This window comes from Scyliorhinus canicula, chromosome 30 (assembly GCF_902713615.1).
Source record: "Scyliorhinus canicula chromosome 30, sScyCan1.1, whole genome shotgun sequence".
Lineage (NCBI taxonomy): Eukaryota > Metazoa > Chordata > Chondrichthyes > Carcharhiniformes > Scyliorhinidae > Scyliorhinus > Scyliorhinus canicula.
In genome coordinates, this window is record NC_052175.1 from 10,197,407 (window position 1) to 10,218,443 (window position 21,037).

Consider the following 21,037-nt stretch of genomic DNA (forward strand, 5'->3'; position numbering starts at 1 on the left):
TGCATTGATAATGGAATGTTTATCGAACCGTCTCAAAAACGAGCTCACCAGCTGCAAAATTTAACAACTTCTGAGCCTGCGCCCGATCGCTCAGTGTCTGTTGGATGCTGGGTGTTGAACGTTTACCCTTACGCTACCACTGTTAAATGAAAAACTGCAGGATGTCTTACAAAAGATTAATGACCCTGAGGCACAGCTATTAAAACACCTGACAGAGTCCAGCCGAGAGAATATCGTGACCCATTGCAGGGTTGGTATGCTCGTGAGGATGAGCACACGCAAGCCTCGCCACAGGAGCATCGCTTTTGGCTATAACTGGGTTGCTGTCAAGACAATCATCACATCTAGATCAACCCAAATACCCGCGCAGTTATCCCCAGAAGTCTGTTTCTTCAAATGTGTCCCCTTGCCCATGGGAAAGCTTCTGTGGGAAAAAGAACAAAGAACAAAGCACGAAGTAAAGTACAGGACAGGAATAGGCCCTTCGGCCCTCCAAACCTATACCGACAATGCTGCACGTCTAAACTAAAATCGTCTACACCTCTGTGCTCCGTATCCCTCTATTCCCATCCTATTCATGTATTAGTCAAGATGCCCCTTAAACGTCACTATCGTCCCTGCTTCCACCACATCCTCTGGCAGCGAGTTCCAAGCACCCTCTACCCTCTGCGTAAAATACTTGTCTCGTATATCTCCTATAAACCTTGCCACTCGCACCACAAACCTATGACCCCTAGTAATTGAACCCTCCAGACTGGGAAAAAGCCTCTGACTATCCACTCTATCTATGCCCCTCATAGTTTTGTAGACGTCTATCAGGTCGCCCCTCAACCTCCGTCGTTCCAGTGAGAACAAACCGAGTTAATTCAACTCTCCTCATAGCTCCATACCAGTCAACATCCTTGTTAATCTCTTCTGCACCCTCACTAAAGCCTCCATATCCTTCTAGTAGTGTGGCGACCAAAATTGAACACTGTCCTCCAAGTGTGGCACAACTAAGGTTCTATACAGCGGCAACATAAGTTGCCATTGTTTATACTCAATACCCCGGCCAATGAAGGCAAGCATGCCGTGTGCCTTCTTAACTATCTTATCCACCTGTGTTGCCCCTATCAGTGACCTGCGCTCATCATCAAGACGATAAGAGATTGCAAATATCTGAGGTGCGATACATCGGGGTGTCCTAGCGCATGAATCACAGTGTGCAGGCACAGCAATTAATTGGGGAATCTAACAGAACGTTTACCTTTACAGAGAAGAGTATTAAATAAAAACATTAGGGCGTTTACACCTCAGTTGTACGAGCTAGACTACATTTGGAGTACTCTGGACAACATTAGAACATAGACCATAGAACATAGAACGATACAGCGCAGTACCTCGATGTTGCACCGACATGGAATAAATCCAAAGGCCATCTAACCTACACTATGCCCTTATCATCCATATGCTTATCCAATAACTTTTTTAATGCCCTCAATGTTGGCGAGTTCAGTACTGTTGCAGGTAAGGCATTCCACGGCCTCACCACTCTTTGCGTAAAAAAACCACCTCTGACCTCTGTCCTATATCTATTACCCCTCAATTTAAGGCTATGTTCCCTCGTGCTAGCCACCTCCATCCGCGGGAGAAGGCTCTCGCTGTCCACCCTATCTAACCCTCTGATCATTTTGTATGCCTCTATTAAGTCACCTCTTAACCTTCTTCTCTCTAACGAAAACAACCTCAAGTCCATCAGCCTTTCCTCATAAGATTTTCCCTCCATACCAGGCAACATCCTGGTAAATCTCCTCTGCACCCGTTCCAAAGCTTCCACGTCCTTCCTATAATGAGGCGACCAGAACTGTACGCATTACTCCAAATGCGGCCGTACTAGAGTTTTGTACAACTGCAACATGACCTCATGGCTCCGGAACTCAATCCCTCTACGAATAAAGGCCAACACACCATAGGCCTTCTTCACAACCCTATCAACCTGGGTGGCAGCTTTCAGGGATCTATGTACATGGACACCGAGATCCCTCTGCTCATCCACACTACGAAGAATTTTACCATTAGCCAAATATTCCGCATTCCTGTTATTCTTTCCAAAGTGAATCACCTCACACTTCTCCACATTAAACTCCATTTGCCACCTCTCAGCCCAGTTCTGCAGCTTATCTATGTCCCTCTGTAACCTGCAACATCCTTCCGCACTGTCTACAACTCCACCGACTTTAGTGTCGTCTGCAAATTTACTCACCCATCCTTCTGCGCCCTCCTCTAGGTCATTTATAAAAATGATAAACAGCAACGGTCCCAGAACAGATCCTTGTGGTACGCCACTCGTAACTGAACTCCATTCTGAACATTTCCCATCAACTACCACTCTCTGTATTCTTTCAACTAGCCAATTTCTGATCCACATCTTTAAATCACCCTCAATCCCCAGCCTCCGTATGTTCTGCAATAGCCGACCGTGGGGAACCTTATCAAACGCTTTACTGAAATCCATATACACTACATCAACTGCTCTACCCTCGTCTACCTGTTCAGTCACCTTCTCAAAGAACTCGATAAGGTTTGTGAGGCATGACCTACCCTTCACAAAACCATGCTGACTGTCCCTAATCATATTATTCCTATCTAGATGATTATAAATCGTATCTTTTATAATCCTCTCCAAGACTTGACCCACCATAGACGTTAGGCGCACCGGCCTATCGTTACCGGGGTTATCTCTACTCCCCTTCTTGAACAAAGGGACCACATTTGCTATCCGCCAGTCCTCTGGCCCTATTCCTGTAGCCAATGATGACCTAAAAATCAAAGCCAAAGGCTCAGTAATCTCTCCCCTGGCTTCCCAGAGAATCCTAGGATAAATTCCATCCGGCCCCGGGGACTTGTCTATTTTCACCTTGGCCACTTTATTTAAGGAAGGATGTAAATGCGTTTGAAGAATATTCACAGACAGGTATCAGAATAATACCCGGAATGCGTCCCATGAGGGAAAGCTGGAATGGTCATGTGTATAATATCCACTGGAATGTAAAGAGAATGAAGCGACTTTATTGAAACTTATCAGATCCAGAAGGGTCTTGAAAAGGTGCATGTGCAGAAAGTTTTTTCTCTTGGAAGAGAATCAATAATGGGGGGGGGGGGGGTTGGGGGCACTGTTTAAAAATAATGGGTCCGCCGTTAGAAAGGAAAATGAGGATGATTTGTTTACTCTGAGAGGGTCGTGAGTCTTGATAACTTCCTTCCTTTGAAATGCGGTTGAAGGAGTATCTTTGAAACCTTTTAAGGCAGGATTGATATCTTCATTGTAAGCAGGGAGTCCAGAAGTGATCGAGAGCAGGCCTTATGCAGAACTGAGGTTACTATCAGATCAGACATGGTCTAATTAAAAAGTGGAGCGCGGTCGAGAGGAATAGCGCAGTCCTGCTCCTTCTACGTATTTTCGTCCTTAAAACAGATAGAATTCCCAAACGATTGCCACAGTAAATATTGGAAAGATGCGTTCTCTGGTGAGGGAATATTGAAGCAGGGAACACAGTGTCCGCAGTAAGATGGGGACGAGGATGAATGTCTTCTCTCAGTTAGAAATTTCCATTCCCACAGGGAAGTGGGGCGGGGCCATTGAAGATTGTCAAGACTGATTTAGAGCTGATTGAAGTAAAAATGGAGTCCAGGATTTTAGGGAGGCAGACAGGCGGATGGAGATAAGATCAACAATCAGGTCAGCTCTGATCTTGTTGAATAGCAGAGCAGGCTCGAGTGGCCGAATGGCCTCTTCGTGTTGCAATTTGCTTTGGCCATTTTGCGTCTGCTCAGTTAATAAAAGACAATCTGAACTATTAATTCATCTCAGAATAAATCATGAAGGAACGTGGGAAATATTAAAGCATCAATACCATGGGAATGGCTTTGGGAATAAACTGGTTTCTGAAACAGTTATAAATACAGTGAGAATAGGAATAACAAAAGACGAAGACAATTACAGCACGGGAACAGGCTCTTCGACCCTCCCAACCTGCGCCGATGCAGATCCTTTATGTAAACCTGTCGCCTGTTTTCCAAGGATCTACTTCCCTCTGTTCCAGGCCCGTTCATATATCTGTCAAGATGCATCTTAAATTACGCTATCGTGCCCGCCTCTACCACCTCCGCTGGCAATGCGTTCCAGGCAGTCACCATCCTCTGCGCAAAACACTTTCCACGTACATTTCTCTTAAACTTTCCCCGTCACACCTTGAAAGCGTGGCACTTTGTAATTAACACCCCCACTCTTGCAAAAAGCCTGTTGCTGTCCACCCTCTCCATACCTCTCATAATTTTGTTGACTTCAATCAAGTCCCCCCTCAACCTCCGTCTTTCCAACGAAAGCAATCCTAATTTACTCAAATGTTCTTCATTGCTTGCACCATACATCCATGTAACATTCTGGGAACCTCCTCTGCACGCTCTCTAAAGCATCCACATCCTTCTGGTAATGTGGCGACCAGAACTGCATGCAGTATTCCAAATGTGGCCGAACCAAAGTCCTATACAACTGTAACATGACCTGCCGACTCTTGTACTCAATACCCTGTCCGATGATGGCAAACATGCGGTATGCCTTCTTGACCAGTCTATCGACCTGCGTTGCCACCTTCCCGGTACAATGGACCTGAACTCCCAGATCTCTCTGTACATAAATTCTCCCCAGGATTCTTCCTTTGACTATAGTCCGCTCTTGAAATGGATCTTCTAAAAAGCGTGACCTCGCATTTGCCTGGATTGAACTCCATATTCCATTTCTCTGCCGAACTCTGCAATCTATCTATATTTTGCACTATTCTTTGACACACTCTCTCACTATCTGCAGCTCCGTCAATCTCAGTATCATCTGGAAACTTACTAATCGGACCACCTGTATCTTCGTCCAGATCATTTGTGTATATCACAAACAACAGTGGTCCTAGCACGGACACCTGTGGAACAGCACTAGTCACCCTTCCCCATTTTGCGACACTCCCTTCCACCAATACGCTCTGTCTCCTGTTGCCCAACCAGTTCTTTATCCATCTAGCTAGTACACCCTGAACCACATACAACTTCACTTTTTCCATCAACCTGCCATGGGAAACTTTATCAAACGCTGAACTGAAGTCCATGTATATGAAATCTACAGCCCTTCCCTCATCAATAAACTTTGTCACTAATTCTATTAGGTTTGAAATACATGACCTTCCCTCCACAAAGCCATGCTGCCTATCACTGATAAGCCTATTGTCTTCCAAATGTGAATGGATCTCATCCCTCAGCATCTTATCCAACAGTTTGCCGACCACTGACGTCAAGCTCACAGGTCTACAATTCCCTGGATAATCCCTGCTACCTTTCGTAAACAAAGGGACAATATCAGCAATTCTCCGGTCCTCCGGGAGCTCACTCGTGCTCAAGGATGCTGAAAAGATATATGTTAAGGTCCCAGCTATTTCATCCCTCGCTTCCCTCTGTAACCTGGGATAGATCCCATCCGGACCTGGGGATTTGCCCAACATAATGCGTTTTCGAATACCCAAAGCTGCCCCGACATTATGCCGACTTGACCTAGAATATTTAAACATTCATCCCTAACCTCAACATCCGTCATGTCACTTGATGAATACCGATGCAAAGTACTCATTCAGAATCTCAACCTTTTCCTCTGACTCCACGCAAAAAAATCATATTTTGTCTTTGAGTGGGCAAATCCTTTCTGTAGTTACCCTCCTGCTCCTTCTTGACGAATAAAATACTTTGTTGTGTTCCTTCACCCTGTTAGCCAAATATATTCCATGACCCCTTAGAGCCCTCTTTATTGCACTTTTGAGATTTGTTCTACTGTCCAGATATCCCTCCAAAGCTTCATCAGTTTTAAGTCGCCTATATCTTACGTATGCTTCCTTTTTCATGTGAGCTAGTCTCACAATTCCACCCGTCATCGATGGTTCCCTAAACTTGCCATTCATATCCCTCATTTTCACAGGGACATGTCTATCCTTCACTCTAATCAACCTTTTCTTAAAAGAGGCCAACATTTCAAATGCGGATTTACCCTTAAAAAAACTATTCCCAATCTACATTCCCTAGCTCCTGCCGAATTTTGATATACTTGGCCTTTCCCCAATTTAGCACTCTTCCTTTAGGACCACTCTCGTCTTTGTCCATGAGTATTCTAAAACATACCGAATTGTGATCGCGTGTCCCAAAGTAATTACCGACTGAACTTCAACCACCTGGCCGGGATCATTCCCCAATGCCAGGTCCAGTATGGCCCCTTCCCGAGTTGGACTATTTACATACTGATGTCAGTGATGAGGTTTAAAAAATACTTAACTTACTGGCTTTTCACTGTGGGATCTGATCATTCGGTTTTCTGAAATAATAAACGCAATCAGTACTTTAAACAATGGACATTAAACAAACGTTCATTAAAATATCGGTATTAATCATCAATATTCACCCGATCAGCCACAACATGAATTCCAAATCCAAATGAGGATGAATATTCTACGCCGGATCATCGAGGCAGTATCGGTAAAGGATAAAAATACTCAATCCTGACAGAGACAAAACAATTCGAAACTGCTGCTGGGTCAAATGATTCTTTATAGGAATATCTCAGAGGAAAGATGACCCAATTCTGAATACAACGCAGGAAAATGCGTGCTGAAAATTCCCTGAAAGACTCCTCAGGAACCGAAGTCACGGAATCTTCAGCAGACTGGTGAGGAATGGAATGTGGAAGACAAGAGCGAGATACATTCAGGTTGTTGTGAAGAGTCTGGTTACAGGGATACCTGGCAGCATGAGTTGTGAAATTAACTGTTCTCAGAGCTTGACCTTTTCTGAGTAAATGCTTGACCTGCCACGGCGAAGGGGCGGGGGAGTAGAGCTTGCAGCAGAGAGCCGGTCTGGCAGCAACGGGCAGCATTGTCTGTGACCGCAACTGTTTGCTGTGAGCGTTAAAAATACCTCGGCCACATCCCATTTGGAGCTTTGCAAAGCGCATTGTGGTCTGGATATCAGTGCCCGAGATTGTGACCACTCGCTGCTTGAGATGGAAAATGATGTTCGAGCCAAAAGCTCTGTGGTTTTCCTGTTTTAACAGTTGAGGCGCTTCACCCACAGAACTGCATTCAGAGGTCACACACTGGCAGTTCATGTCAAACTGTAGACAGAATGCGGGGTTACCGCCCAGAGTGGATGCATCTAAACAGAGAACAGGCTGGTGTACAATCATGCTCATTAACAGTGTGCTAATTAATGTCATACCGATTTCCTATTTCCCTGCCCTGTCCGAGATTTGAATCAAATTAACTGATCCTCAACTTTATTCACAATTGCACAATGCCTTCATGAGCTTCTCACTGGGATCGCACTGTGTAATATCGACACACAGAGAACACGGCAACACACGAAGGGAGATGGGAACAAGACACCAATTGTCCTCCTAACCGCACACTGGCCTGGGACTTTATCGCCATTCCTTAACTGTTCCTGTCTCAAACCCCTGGAGAAACCAGCCTAAAGGTTGGTGTGCCGACAAACCATGGACTACAGAGGTGAACAAACGAGACCCTGATCCCCTTCCAAAAGAACAATAAAAAATATATAATCGGAACAGGCCCTTCGGCCCTCCACGCCTGTTCTGAGCATATGGCCTAACTAAAAAAAACTGCTTCCCTTACTCGTATTCCTCTATTTCCCCTTCTTCAGCTGCCCATCCAGATGCCTCTTAAATGACGTTGATGTGCTTGATTTCACCACATCCTCTCGCCGCGCGTTCCAGACACCCACCGCTCTCTGCATGATAAACATACCTCGCACATCGCCATTAAACAAAACTCCTCTCACCTTGAACATGTCACCCCTTGTAATTGAAATAATTACAAGGAGGCTTCAATGAATTTAGTGCGAAAAGCCCCTAGTCGCCACGTCCCGGCGCCTGTTTGGGGAGGCTGGTACTGGAATTGAACCGTTCTGCTGGCCTGCCTTGGTCTGCTTTAAAAGCCAGCTATTTAGCTCTGTGCTAAACCTGCCCCACACGTCCACGCTTGGAAAAAAGACTGGGTTTACACCCTGTCTATTTCTCTCATAATGCAGAGACATTTAGGGATGGACAATTAATGCCACACTAACCAGCGATGATCACATTCTATGAACGAACTAATATAAATTGGTGACCTCGTGCTTTCAACAGAAGATCAATGCAAATCTTTGTATTTCCAAAAAAGTACATTGGACAACTTTCATTCACTATCTCTTGATTTATCTCCTCTAATGTCTTTCCATACTGCTGCTTCTAAGAAATGTACTCTGTCCGGCATTTCCTGAATTTCCACTGATATTGATTTCCAAATGCTTTCTAAGGAATATCTTTAGGAAACTGTGGGGATTGTTTTGGGAACGTCGACCAGCAGAAACCTTTATTCGCAGATTTACGAACAGATGGCATGCAGGCTAAATTAACTCGAGTATTTTCCCAGTTCACCGTTTAATAATGTTGTCTACTATTTTACCTAAAGGGTAAATGCTTTTAACTTAACCATTTGGCAACACGGAATGCAAGTCGTTTCTGCTCGAAATTTTGTTTAAGAAGAAGCCACTCAGTCAACATCAGAATGTGCGAGTATGAACACGGCTCAGTATCGAAATACAACCCAGTTGACGAGAGGCCCAAGGTTCTGGTGCTATTCAAAAGTTTGCTTTATTCGATTTGTGAATGATTCGTAATCAACGCCTATTTTCATGATCTTGGTGGTGATATTCACTAGAAAAACTCATAGAAGGCTGCAGAAGAAAATTATTTTAATTCAGTTGAATTGCTTTCATATTTTGGTCCTTGTTTCGGATTCTTGGACTAACTGTAAATTACTAGCCCCCTAAACTACAAAAAGGATATTGGCAATAGAGCAAACACGATTTACAAGAATGAGAACAGGGCCAAAATGTCATAAATAATTAGAAATAAGGAACAGGCTGGTGATTGTTGAACTGGCGAAGACAAGGCTGAGGGACGGCCTGGTAGATTTCTGACAAGTTGGATCAGCAACATCACGCCAATGACAATCTGAGATGGATAAACTTGAGTTAATTACTAACTACAATATTCAGCATAGATCTCTGCAGTTATTATTCCGCCCCGACTCTGAACTACAGCCAATTAGATTGATGTGAGGTCTTCTGTTTCTTGTCAGCTGTGACACAGGCGGTGACAGCAGTGCAAATGAACATCATATTCACCAAGACATCGCTCACAGAATGGTGTCATACTTTCCAGAGAACACATCGTCATCGTTTCCGCCGGATCTAGCCATGAGCTCGGGTCAGTCTGTGGCCACTCCGGCCGCAGTAACAAGCGAGTGAGAGCGAAAACGGGGAGCAGTCTCCGGCTCAAGATGGCGAAGTAACATTTCCACCTGACACTCATTTTCCTGGTGCTGAGGGGTTACGGTGAGTAAGCAGCGGTGGGAAATATAACCGGAATTCCCTTCGTTCAGTACAATGTGAGAATGCGTGTTTCTTGAAATAAAACTGTGATCCACTGATCAGGTGAAGGGATTTCACCAGTTCGTGCCAGTGTGTTTACTGCTTTCTCCTACAAAAACCGAAGCAAAAATAAATTGAAGAATAAATCTCACCAAAATCTCTGTAAAACAACAATGAGATAGTCCTTTAATTACAGCTTAAGCGTTTCAAAGCGGATGTTTCCAATCTCTCAATAATCATTGATAACGAAACAAAAATCTCTCTGGTTACAGACTCCGAGTCCACTCTGTCTCACATCCCCTTCCCAATGACTGCTGAAGTCGGGCAGATGGTGGAATTAACCTGTCATTTCATTTACGAAGTGGAAGTGGTGTCTAGCTATGGCTGGTATAAACAAGGAGTGGGTGAAGCACCGAAATCAATCGACATTTCATCCTGTAACGGGGCGGATTGTAAGTTCATTTCTAAAAAAAGGCAACAGCAAAAATGTTCTGATCCTGGAAATCCGCAATGTCCAGGCGAATGAATCGGGTTGCTACTACTGTGCTGAAAGGGATAGCTATGCACCGCTCCAGAAAGCAGCTACACTACTGGTTGGAGGTAAGAGAACAATTGAAATGAATTCTGATCATGCACAGTATTATCATTTTGTGTGAATCAATCGTTGATTATGTCTCAATCTGTGTCCAGACAGTTCCACCAATAAGACGGCGATGCTGATATTTGTGCCACAGGGGGAGGAGAATTCCAGGGAAACCGTCCCCTTGGTGTGTTTGGTCAGTCGACTTTCTTCGAACCGGATTCTTATTTTCTGGAATTTTTCCGGCCTGGTAACCGAGTGATCGAGCGATCCCGGTACACTGGAGGAGGACGGGACCTACAGCATCTCCAGTCAGATCATGGTGTCGATGGATATGTGGAGTAACGGCGCTGTCTGTACTTGTGTCGTTCAACTGGGGTCTCCAAACAAAAAGTGGACGAAGAGCGTGTTGTTCCCCAAAGCAGCAGAGACAAGGACAGGTGAGTTGGTGATCTTCACAATGATGGTTTGAATTCAAGTTATAATCAATAAGAACGATTAGCTCAAAGCTAAGGCTCTGAAGCCTGTTAAATAAAAACAAAGACTTTCCAATATTTATCCCGATAGCTTTGTCACATTTTCCCTTGAAACTTGAATCTGGTTTTCCTTTCCGAAGTTATTGAATTTGCATCAAACGCCCTTTTTACGCAGTGGGCTTTGGAATGGAGTTGTGATCAGTTCTCCACTGGATGGGCTTCACAAACAGAAACCAGAAAAAAGTGGAGTGTTTTGTCTAAAAATTACTTGTTTTCTGAGACATTCATTTACTTTCTCTGAATCTCATTTTCCAGAACTCATCATCCGTGTAATATCTGTTTTATTGGTTTATTCCTGCTTCCTGAGTCCTGCAATGTTTTAGAACATTAAACTCTGGGTCCAATTGTTCACAGAAATGTCAGTTTCAGAAATTATCCCAAGTGTATCACACAGACTTTACTTGGGCAGGCGAATCGGAGCTTTATTGTCATAAACCATTGACAGGGGCAGGGCGATTACTCATGCATGCAAAGCTCTCGACATTAGCAATAAATCAGAGATTACAAAAAGAAGCGAGCTGTGATGAACATTAACAAAACTCTGGTTCAGCATCAACTGTAGTATTACGTCCCATCTGGGCACCAGAATGTCTGGAGAATGTATTAGAGACAGTGCAGAAAAGATTCAAAGGAATGGTATCACGGGTGGGAAAATTAATTCACGTCCATAACCGATAGACACTGATACTGTTCTGCTTGGAGAAGTTTGAACAGATATGTGATAGTGGCAATAGGAATGGTATCACGGGTGGCAAAATTAATTCACGTGCATAACCGATAGACACTGATACTGTTCTGCTTGGCGAAGAGAAGTTTGAACAGATATGTGATAGATTCCCATGAACGGTTCCTGGGTGAAAAAAAATTGGCCGAGCAGCTCTTTCTAATTGTTTTGTCTCTGTAGGATGGTGCATTCAAATGATTAATGTTGTGAGAATGGCGGTGGCGATCCCAGTTCTTCTCTTGATCTCCATTTTCATTTGGATACATCACAGCGGCAGGTCAGGTGAGGGTTCATGTTGATCAAAGACATGTTCATAACGTTTTGGACAATGTGATTCCCTTCTCGATGTTTCAAATAGCTAATTACACATTCTTCTTTCAGAAGAATGGGCCAGGAGATCGCAAAATGAATAGTGAGTAAAAGAACATTAGCAAAATTTATCACGAACATTCCTTTTGCATTGAAGCGCTGTGGAAAACCTTGGTCAACCCCATACTTATTCCAATTATACATTTTAGCATTTTTCTTGATCTTTTGAGATTGATTAGAAGATTATTCGAAAATCTCTTCCTCAGCTGTTTCATACTAATGAGCCGGGATTTAAAAGGCATAACAGCTGTTTCATATATTTCTCCTCATGAAATTTTGCATAAAATATTCAAAGCAAAGGGTGTAATGACCAACATAATAGTAATTTGAACAGAAATGTTGCCGCATTTTAAACATATCATGAGTCAAATTGAAATGATTCTGTAGTGAATTTCCAATGCTCAAAATATTTTATGACCAGACACCTGCCTGTTGGTCAGAAACAAAACTTCAACTATTATTTATTGGTTCAGATTTCTGAAATGTGTAGATTTGAATTCCTGAAGGCTCAGGTGTTCGCAAATCTGTTCTTCGACGAAAAATGAACTCATAATCTATTTTTGGCCGTAAAGGGCTTGACGTGAAAGCGTGTGCTTGACGAAAACCTGGAAACTGTAGGGAGGATAGAGATAGACTTCAAGACGACATCGACTTATTTGTGGAATGGGCAGTCATGTGGAAGGCCACCTTCAATGAACAAAAGGCATGAAGTTGTTCGATCTGGTTTAAGAACACAGAAAGACAATAGAAAATCAATGATGCAGTTCTGAGAGTTGTGCAGCAGCAGAGCGATCTGAATGCAGAAGAGCCGGAACCATTGACTGTGGCCGAGCTGCTTGTGAGAGGGTTTGATAAAGCCGAGTGTGTCCTGGGATTTATTGCTCGTGCGTTAGAGTACACAAAAAAGAGGACGTTTTAAAACTTGCATTTATAAAAATAAATATTTGTTCATTGGATTCTTAGCACTTTGGATAATTCTGTTAGCATTCTGGAATATGACAAAAGATATTTGAAGGAACGACAAGATCACCTGGAATAAACCTTGAGTGATGTTGGAGATCAGAGATGCTGGGATCTGTGTGTAATAGATTAATGGAATCGGAGAATCTGTACAGTGGAGCCGGAGGCCTCTCGTCCCATCGAGCCTGTATCGACCCTTGAAAACAGCAGCCCACCTATTCCAACTAGAATTTATCCCAGTAACCCAGGAATCCCACCTAACCAATCCACAGCACCTGCACATCTTTGGACTTTGGGAGAAAACCGGAGCACGAAGAAACCCACACAGACAGTCACCCGAGGCGGGAACTGAACCCAGGTCCCTGGCGCTGTGAGGCAAAAGCGCGAACCAATATTCCGCCATGTCGCCCCACGCTGGAATACAGCTACAGCAAGTCTTTAGGAAAGGTAATCCAATGTTATCAGTCATTGCGAGGAAAACAAAGACAAAAGTAGGAAGCTGATGTTTCAGTTAAACAGAGAAACATCAAGACTTCATCTGGATTTGTATATGCAGCATTGTTCACCTTATTCATGGACGGAGTTAACTGTGTCGGAAGTATTTGAGGGAGGTTTACCGGACTATTAATAGGACAGGGCGGGTTGTCTTATGGGGGCAGACGAGCCTTTTATCCATTGGAGGTTTGAAGTAAAAGGGTTAAAATGCGAGCTTATTGAAGCAACCAAGACCCAGTGATCTTGACAGGGTGGATCTGGAAGGGATTTTCCTCTTTTGGGAGAGACTGGAGAGCCGGAACCCGGGTTGATTGCTTCAAAATACGGGTCTCCAAGTTAAAACGTAGATGAGGCTGTTATTGATCTGTGGTTCGTGAGCATTCGGGTTACGCAGCCGGAAAAGACGTTTGAAACAGTCTTTGAAAATACATGATGTAAAATTCATGGGAAGAGGGTGACCGGTGATCTATGGTAGGCGGGATGAAGACTTTAGTTTACGATGAAATCAGCCACGAGCTTATTCAACGGCGGAGCACGTTCCAAGGACCCAATAGCTCTTTGGTCGGATGTTCACATTGCGTCTAATTTTGGGCTGTCAGGTTTCAGCAAAGCTGCAGAGGCATTCGAGAAAATCCAACCATATTTGTTAAAGGGATGAGGAAATTCAGTTAGGTGGAGAGGAGAAACGTACGCTGTATTCCTTCAAGAAGGACCTTCGTAAGGAGATCTGAAAGAGATGTTCAATGTGGTGAGTGGTCTGGAGTAGGTTAGGGAGACACTGTCCTCATTGGCAGAAGGGGCAGCAATCAGTGCGGTCTTTGATCAGCATAGTTGATCCAGTTTACAAGTAAGAAATAGGCATGAAAATACTTATTTTTGAATTACATGTACAGAGGCAGTTTCGAGTCACACATGAGATCGTCTGCAATTCTACGGGGAAAATCAGATAGCAGAGCAGAGTAAATGAGCTGGTCCAGCAGAGAGCTGACGTGAACATACGATGCCTCCTTCCGTACTATCTTTGACAATAACTTACAAATAGACAAATACATTTTGGCAGTTGGAAAAGCGGATGGATGGGAGACAGCGGCGAGGACTGGGTTGCGTGTAGATCGTCAATGTTCATCTATTAGATTAACAGTATTGCGGGATCTTTGGCATACCAGTGGACATTGGCTCATCGGAAACACGAACGAATTGGGGGGATTTATCCAACAGCGTCACTTTGTTCAATTATAGATTTGACAGACGAGAGTAAGTTTCAATTAATACGCAGGTGAATACTGTCCGTGGGAAGCAAAGTGACATATCTGAGTGTAAAATAGGTCAGTTGAATAAATGAATTTGAATAATACACAGGTCTATTGCTTTTTTTGTGATAGTGCAAGATGCCAAATTTTGCATATTTGCCACGGGTGACAGGAAGGGGTGCACAGTACTGGAGACTCCGAAATTTATCAAATCCATAGTTCCACGAACTGCACGCAGCACTCACACAGTCTGACAATAGAATTGATGGTTAAATGTTCTGGATATAGTGATCCCGTCAGTATTCTAACGGTTCCTCGTTCGAATTGAAGTGTCCAGCTTTCTGAAAATTCTATGTCTAAAATGAGTCCAAAACCATTCACTAACTAAGTCAATTCCTCTGTAATTCCTTTCCGAAGACAATATTGTCCAAATTGATAAATAATTTGATAGGTGCAGATTTGACAGGAACTCGCCCAAGAAGGATGAGATGAATACTTGAAGGATAACATTTAAAAAAAAAATTAGAGTACCCAATTATTGATTCCAATTAAGGGGCAATTTAGAGTTGGCAATCTACCTATCCTGCACATCTTTGGGTTGTGTTGGTGAAACCCACGCAGACACGGGGAGAATGTGTAAACTCCACATTGACAGTGACCCAGGGCCGGGATTCGAACCCAGGACCTCGACGCCAGAAGCCGCAATGCTAACCACTGTGCCACCGTGCTGCCTTGAAGGATAACATTTTAAATGCGATCTGGGAAAGAGAATAGTGCAGTGCGAGTAATTGTATGGATGTTTGCAATATACAACAAAGACACGGCGAGCCAATGGCCTCGCTCCTATTGGCTTCAGTCTGAGATTCTTTCCACCGGGTTTTCGGAACGATATCTGTCGTTGAACGATCATCGAATACTAATATTTCTTATATTTTCTTATATTTTCCAGTCTCAAGGTTCCCTCTCCGGCTCCCTGGAGTTTGCTGCATTGAAAAAAAATCAAACCTGGTGGGTCGCAAACGAGACCCCTAACGGCTTATCTGTAATGAATTTTGGAGAAAAGAGGATTTGACAAAGACAATTGCCTTTCGGAAATAAGCGTGGAGCCAAACAATGAAGTAAACAAATGAGTACAGGTGCATCAAATTACACAGACTAGGTTATTCTGGGAAATGTAAATTAAGGTGGTTGAATATTGTCAAGGATTTTCAACTAGATTCCTGCAATTCAAGCGTGAAACAATGATCAATTTGCAGAGCATTTGCAGAGAATGTCTGAATAATTTCTGCTGACTATATTGCTCCAGTTAATGACAATAATTTTATTTGTTTGCAAATCCCTGCCTCTAAATAAACTACATATCTAAATGTAAAAATGCTTGAACAAATCAATAGTTAATTTATCATGAAATATCACCTGGTGAGGACTGTGATATATTGACGCTAACGGTACCAGACCTGGATTGAGATGCTGTCAGTGCTGGGTCGCTGGCTCTGAGATGTGAAGTGTTGAATCATTCGTAAAATAGTGCACAACACACAAGGGACACAAGGAGTTTATCAGGGAATTTGTGATGAATACCTTCACTTTAGCAAATCGTGGTTTTGTTTGTGTTTATATTAACCCTCAAGCTAGTAATATCTGGTGATTGTAGCGTGTTTTCAAGTAAGTGCATGTTTAAAACAATGGTTCACAAAGTTCTCCACCATGTAGAATCGCGTCCTCCCAAATGTGGTTCTCCTGTGCAATAGTAAATTTTAATCTGTTTCAGGGAAGTCATTTTATCGTTGCATCATAGATTGATTATAATGCTAAAATTCCGGCTCATTGAATTTGAGATATAGACTTTAGATATTCTTATCTTTTTTCATTCTCCACGGAAATGGTGACAATCGGATTCTAATTTCCAGCCAATGAGAATTTCCCCTGATATGAGCAGAAATTGTTGTTTTCCTCATATGTCGCTCTCCTTGTGAAGGGACTTAAGAAGTGCAAGGCAACCCTTTTTCTTTTTTCAGCGTACATTTCCTTGTCACACCATTCACAATTTTGCAACGAGGACTTCGAGAGAGAAAGAACATTTCACCACATCTGGTTAAACTGTATACCGAACAGAGTCTCAAATATCGAGATATATTCTTTGCTTTCATTAGCAATTAGAAAATGTAACCAGATGAGATATACAAGCAGCAAATACAGTTCCGAGAAATAATCCTTTCAAGAACTATCTCCCACAAACAGTCCAGTAAATCGTTTTAAATTTACATAAACTGTTACATTCAATTTCATACGAATGCAAATTAATATTATATTGAAACACTACATCAAACAGATCTAAGTTCACAAGAACAATCGTGGGGCTGATGAGGTAATAATACGATGACAGGTTTTTGATATGCTACCTCTTTCGTTTCTTCCAGCAGAAGGTATAATGGTGGTGACCGAACACGGATGTTTAAAATCAATACATTATGCATTAGCGTCGATAAATAGAAGTTAGTTCAGTTGCTTTGGTGAGAAATCAAATCAATTCCCGTACTAGCCTCCCCGGACAGGCGCCGGAATGTGGCGACGGGGCTTTTCACAGTAACCTAATTGAAGCCTACTCGTGACAATAAGCGATTTTCATTTCATTTTCATTTCAAATCAGAAAGCAAGCGGGGAAGAACCTTCACATTTTAACCCGGAATCGGTTCTTCACACAAAGGTGAGGGGAAACCTGGAACACAACAACTAAAATAATCAGTTTCGACTGGGGGATCTATAATGCTTTTCGCCGTTTGTGCGGAGGATGGGAAATCTAATGGAATCAGTTTGGTAGAATTACGATACATGAGTGCATTTATTTTCCTGTTTGGCACGATGTTACTTTTTGGGTACAGAAGGGTTCCTTCCTTGGGCCCCATCTATTTATTGTCTCTATTGACAACTTTGTTATCGAGATCGAAGCGAAGCAGCCGAATGTGCAGCCGACTCAAAGTGAGGTGGGATATTAAGTTCCAATGAGGAAATAATAAATGGATATAGGTAGGTTGGGCGAGTGGGCAAAAATGTGGCAGATGGAGGTTAACGTGGATAAGTGTTTTTTTCGGAATAATGGGAAGATGACTAATTATCTAAATGGGGGAAGACTTCGGGGTGTTCCATTGTAGAGTGATCTGGGTGCCTCGTTCATGCGTCACAGAACGCTAGCATTCAGGTACAGCATAAAACAACGAAAGTAAATAGAGTGTTGGCATTTATAGCTAAAGGACCAGAGTCTAAATGTAAGTAGATATTGTTGTAACCATATAAGGCATTGGTGAGACCACAACGATATTGTGCACAGTTTATGTCCCCTTATTTGAGGAAAGATGTACAAGTATTGAGGGAAGTTCAATGGGGGTTGATAAGAGATCATGCGTGTGTCGTATGAAGAGAGGTTGAGCAGTTCAGTCCTATACTCTCTCGAGTTTAATAGAACGGGAAGAGATCAAATTGAGGCACGCCAGATGATAAAACATATGGATAAAGTAGACGTAAAGCAAATGTTTCCCCTTGTCGGGTATTCAAGAACAAGAGGTCATCGTCTCAGCAAATGCGATAACAAATTTGAAACTGAGTTGAGGAGAAGCTACTTCTCCCAATGGTAGTGAATCTGTGGAATTCTCTATCCCAGAGTGTGGAAGATGCTGTGACAGTGAGTAAACTTCAGGAGGAGTTAGGCGGATTTTTAATTGGGAATGGGATAAGAAGGATTATGGAGAATGGGCAGGACGGCGCAGTTAGTGCCAGGATGAGATTGGCCATAATCAAATGGTGGAACACACTCGATGGGCCAGATTGTCTAATTCTGCTCCGATATCGTCTGAACCTATAAACAAATCAACTAATAGTGGGACAGGCTGGAGGAGCAGGATAATCTCATATTGTTTCTGTATTCCTGTTGCTAGAAGGATGAGCGAGGTCAAAGGACAAAAAAGACTCTTTGCGGAATGATGTCAGCGGTTCTTACACAGTCACAGCGATTAGCATTGGCAATGGTTTTCCGGTAGAAGTGAACTGGGACTGGGTTTGTGGAGCACGCTGAAATGCTTAACGATGCATCTGTTTCCTGATGGTTGAGGAGGAATTACATTTTCAGGATACGTGTAAGAGATGGGTTAATTATGTTCGCTGTGAGGATAGAACATAGAACATGGAACAGTACAGAACAGAACAGGCCTTTCGGCCCTCGATGTTGTGTCGAGCAATGATCACCCTACTCAAACCCACGTATCCACGTAAACAGTCTATATAAACAGTGCCCTAGAGTAAACTAAGTCTATGAAAACAGTGCCCTACAGTAAACAGTCTATATAAACAGTGCCCTACAGTAAACAGTCTCTGTAAACAGTGCCCTACAGTAAACAGTCTATTTAAACTGTGCCCCACACAAATAGTTTATACAAACAGTGCCCTGCAGTAAACATAATCTATTTAAACGGTGCTCTACTGTAAACAGTCTATTTAAACAGTGCCCTACAGTAAACAGAATCTATTTAAACAGTGCCCAACAGTACAAAGTGTATTTAAACACTGCCCAACAGAAAACAGTCGATGTAAACAGAGCCCTACAGCAAACTGTCTATTTAAACAATGCCCTACAGCAAACAGTCTATATAAACAGTGCCCTACAGTAAGCAGTCTATTTAATCAGTGCCCGACAGGAAACAGTCTATTTAAACAGGGCCTACAGTAAACAGTCTATTTCGGCTGGGTCACTGTCTGTGTGGAGTCTGCACGTCCTCCCCGTGTGTGCGTGGGTTTCCTCCGGGTGCTCCGGTTTCCTCCCACAGTCCAAAGATGTGGGGGTAAGGTGGATTGGCCATGCTAAATTGCCCGTAGTGTTCTAATAAAAGTAAGGTTAAGGGGGGGGGTTGTTGGGTTACGGGTAAAGGGTGGATACGTGGGTTTGAGTCGGGTGGTCATGGCTCGGCACAACATTGAGGGCCGAAGGGCCTGTTCTGTGCTGTACTGTTCTATTCTATTCTATTTAAACACAGCCCTACAGTAAACAGTCTATATAAACAGTGCCCTACAGTAAACAATCTATTTAAACAGAGCCCGATAGTAAACTGAGTCTATTTAAACAGTGCCCTACAGTAAACAGAATCTATCTAAACACTGCACAACAGTAAAAAGTGTATTTAAACAGTGCCCAACAGTAAACAATCTATGTAAACAGAGCCCTACAGTAAACAGTCTATTTCAACAGTGCCCTACAGTAAACTGTCTATTTAAACAGTGCCCTACAGTAAACTGTCAATGTAAACAGAGCCCTACAGTAAACAGTCTATGTAAACAGTGCCCTGCAGTAAACACTGTAGGACACTGTTTAAATATGATGTGGAGATGCCGGCGTTGGACTGGGGTGAGCACAGTAAGAAGTCTTACAACACCAGGTTAAAGTCCAACAGGTTTGTTTCAAACACGAGCTTTCGGAGCACGGCTCCTTCTTCACTGAAGAAGGAGCCGTGCTCCGAAAGCTCGTGTTTGAAACAAACCTGTTGGACTTTAACCTGGTGTTGTAAGACTTCTTACTGTTTAAATAGACTGTTTACTGTAGGCCCAGTTTACTGTAGGGCTCTGTTTAAATAGACTGTATACAAACAGCGCCCTAAAGTAAACAGTCTATATATACAGTGTCCTACAGTAAACAGTCCATAGAAATAGTGCCCTACAGTAAACAGTCTATATAAACAGTGCCCTGCAGTAAACAGAATCTATTTAAACAGTGCCCTACTGTAAACATAATCTATTTAAACAGTGCCCGACAGTAAACAGTCTATTTAAACAGTGCCCTACAGTAAACTGTTTATACAGTAAACAGAATCTAAACACTGCCCAACAGTAAAAAGAGCATTTAAACACTGCCCAACAGTAAACAGTCTATGTAAACAGAGCCCTACAGTAAACAGTCTATTTCAACAGAGCCCTACAGTAAACAGTCTATTTCAACAGTGCCCTGCAGTAAACAGTCTATTTAAACAGTGCCCTAAAGTAAACAGTCTATACAAACTGTGCCAGACAGCAAACAGACTATATAAACAGTGCCCTACAGTAAACAGTCTATTTAAACAGTGCTCTACAGTAAACAGTCAATATAAACAGAGCCATACAGTAAAGAGTCTATTTAAACCGTGCCCTACAGTAAACAATCTATATAAACACTGCACTACCGTAAACAGTCTATTTAAACAGTGCCCTACAGTAAACAGTCTGTTCAAACAGTGCCCTAAAGTAAACAGTCTATACAAACTGTGCCAGACAGCAAACAGACTATATAAACAGTGCCCTACAGTAAACAGTCTATTTAAACAGTGCCCTACAGTAAACAGTCTATATAAACAGAGCCCTACAGTAAAGAGTCTATTTAAACCGTGCCCTACAGTAAACAATCTATATAAACACTGCACTACCGTAAACAGTCTATTTAAACAGTGCCCTACAGTAAACAGTCTGTTCAAACAGTGCCCTAAAGTAAACAGTCTATACAAACTGTGCCAGACAGCAAACAGACTATATAAACAGTGCCCTACAGTAAACAGTCTATTTAAACAGTGCCCAACAGTAAACATTCTATATAAACAGTGCACTACCGTAA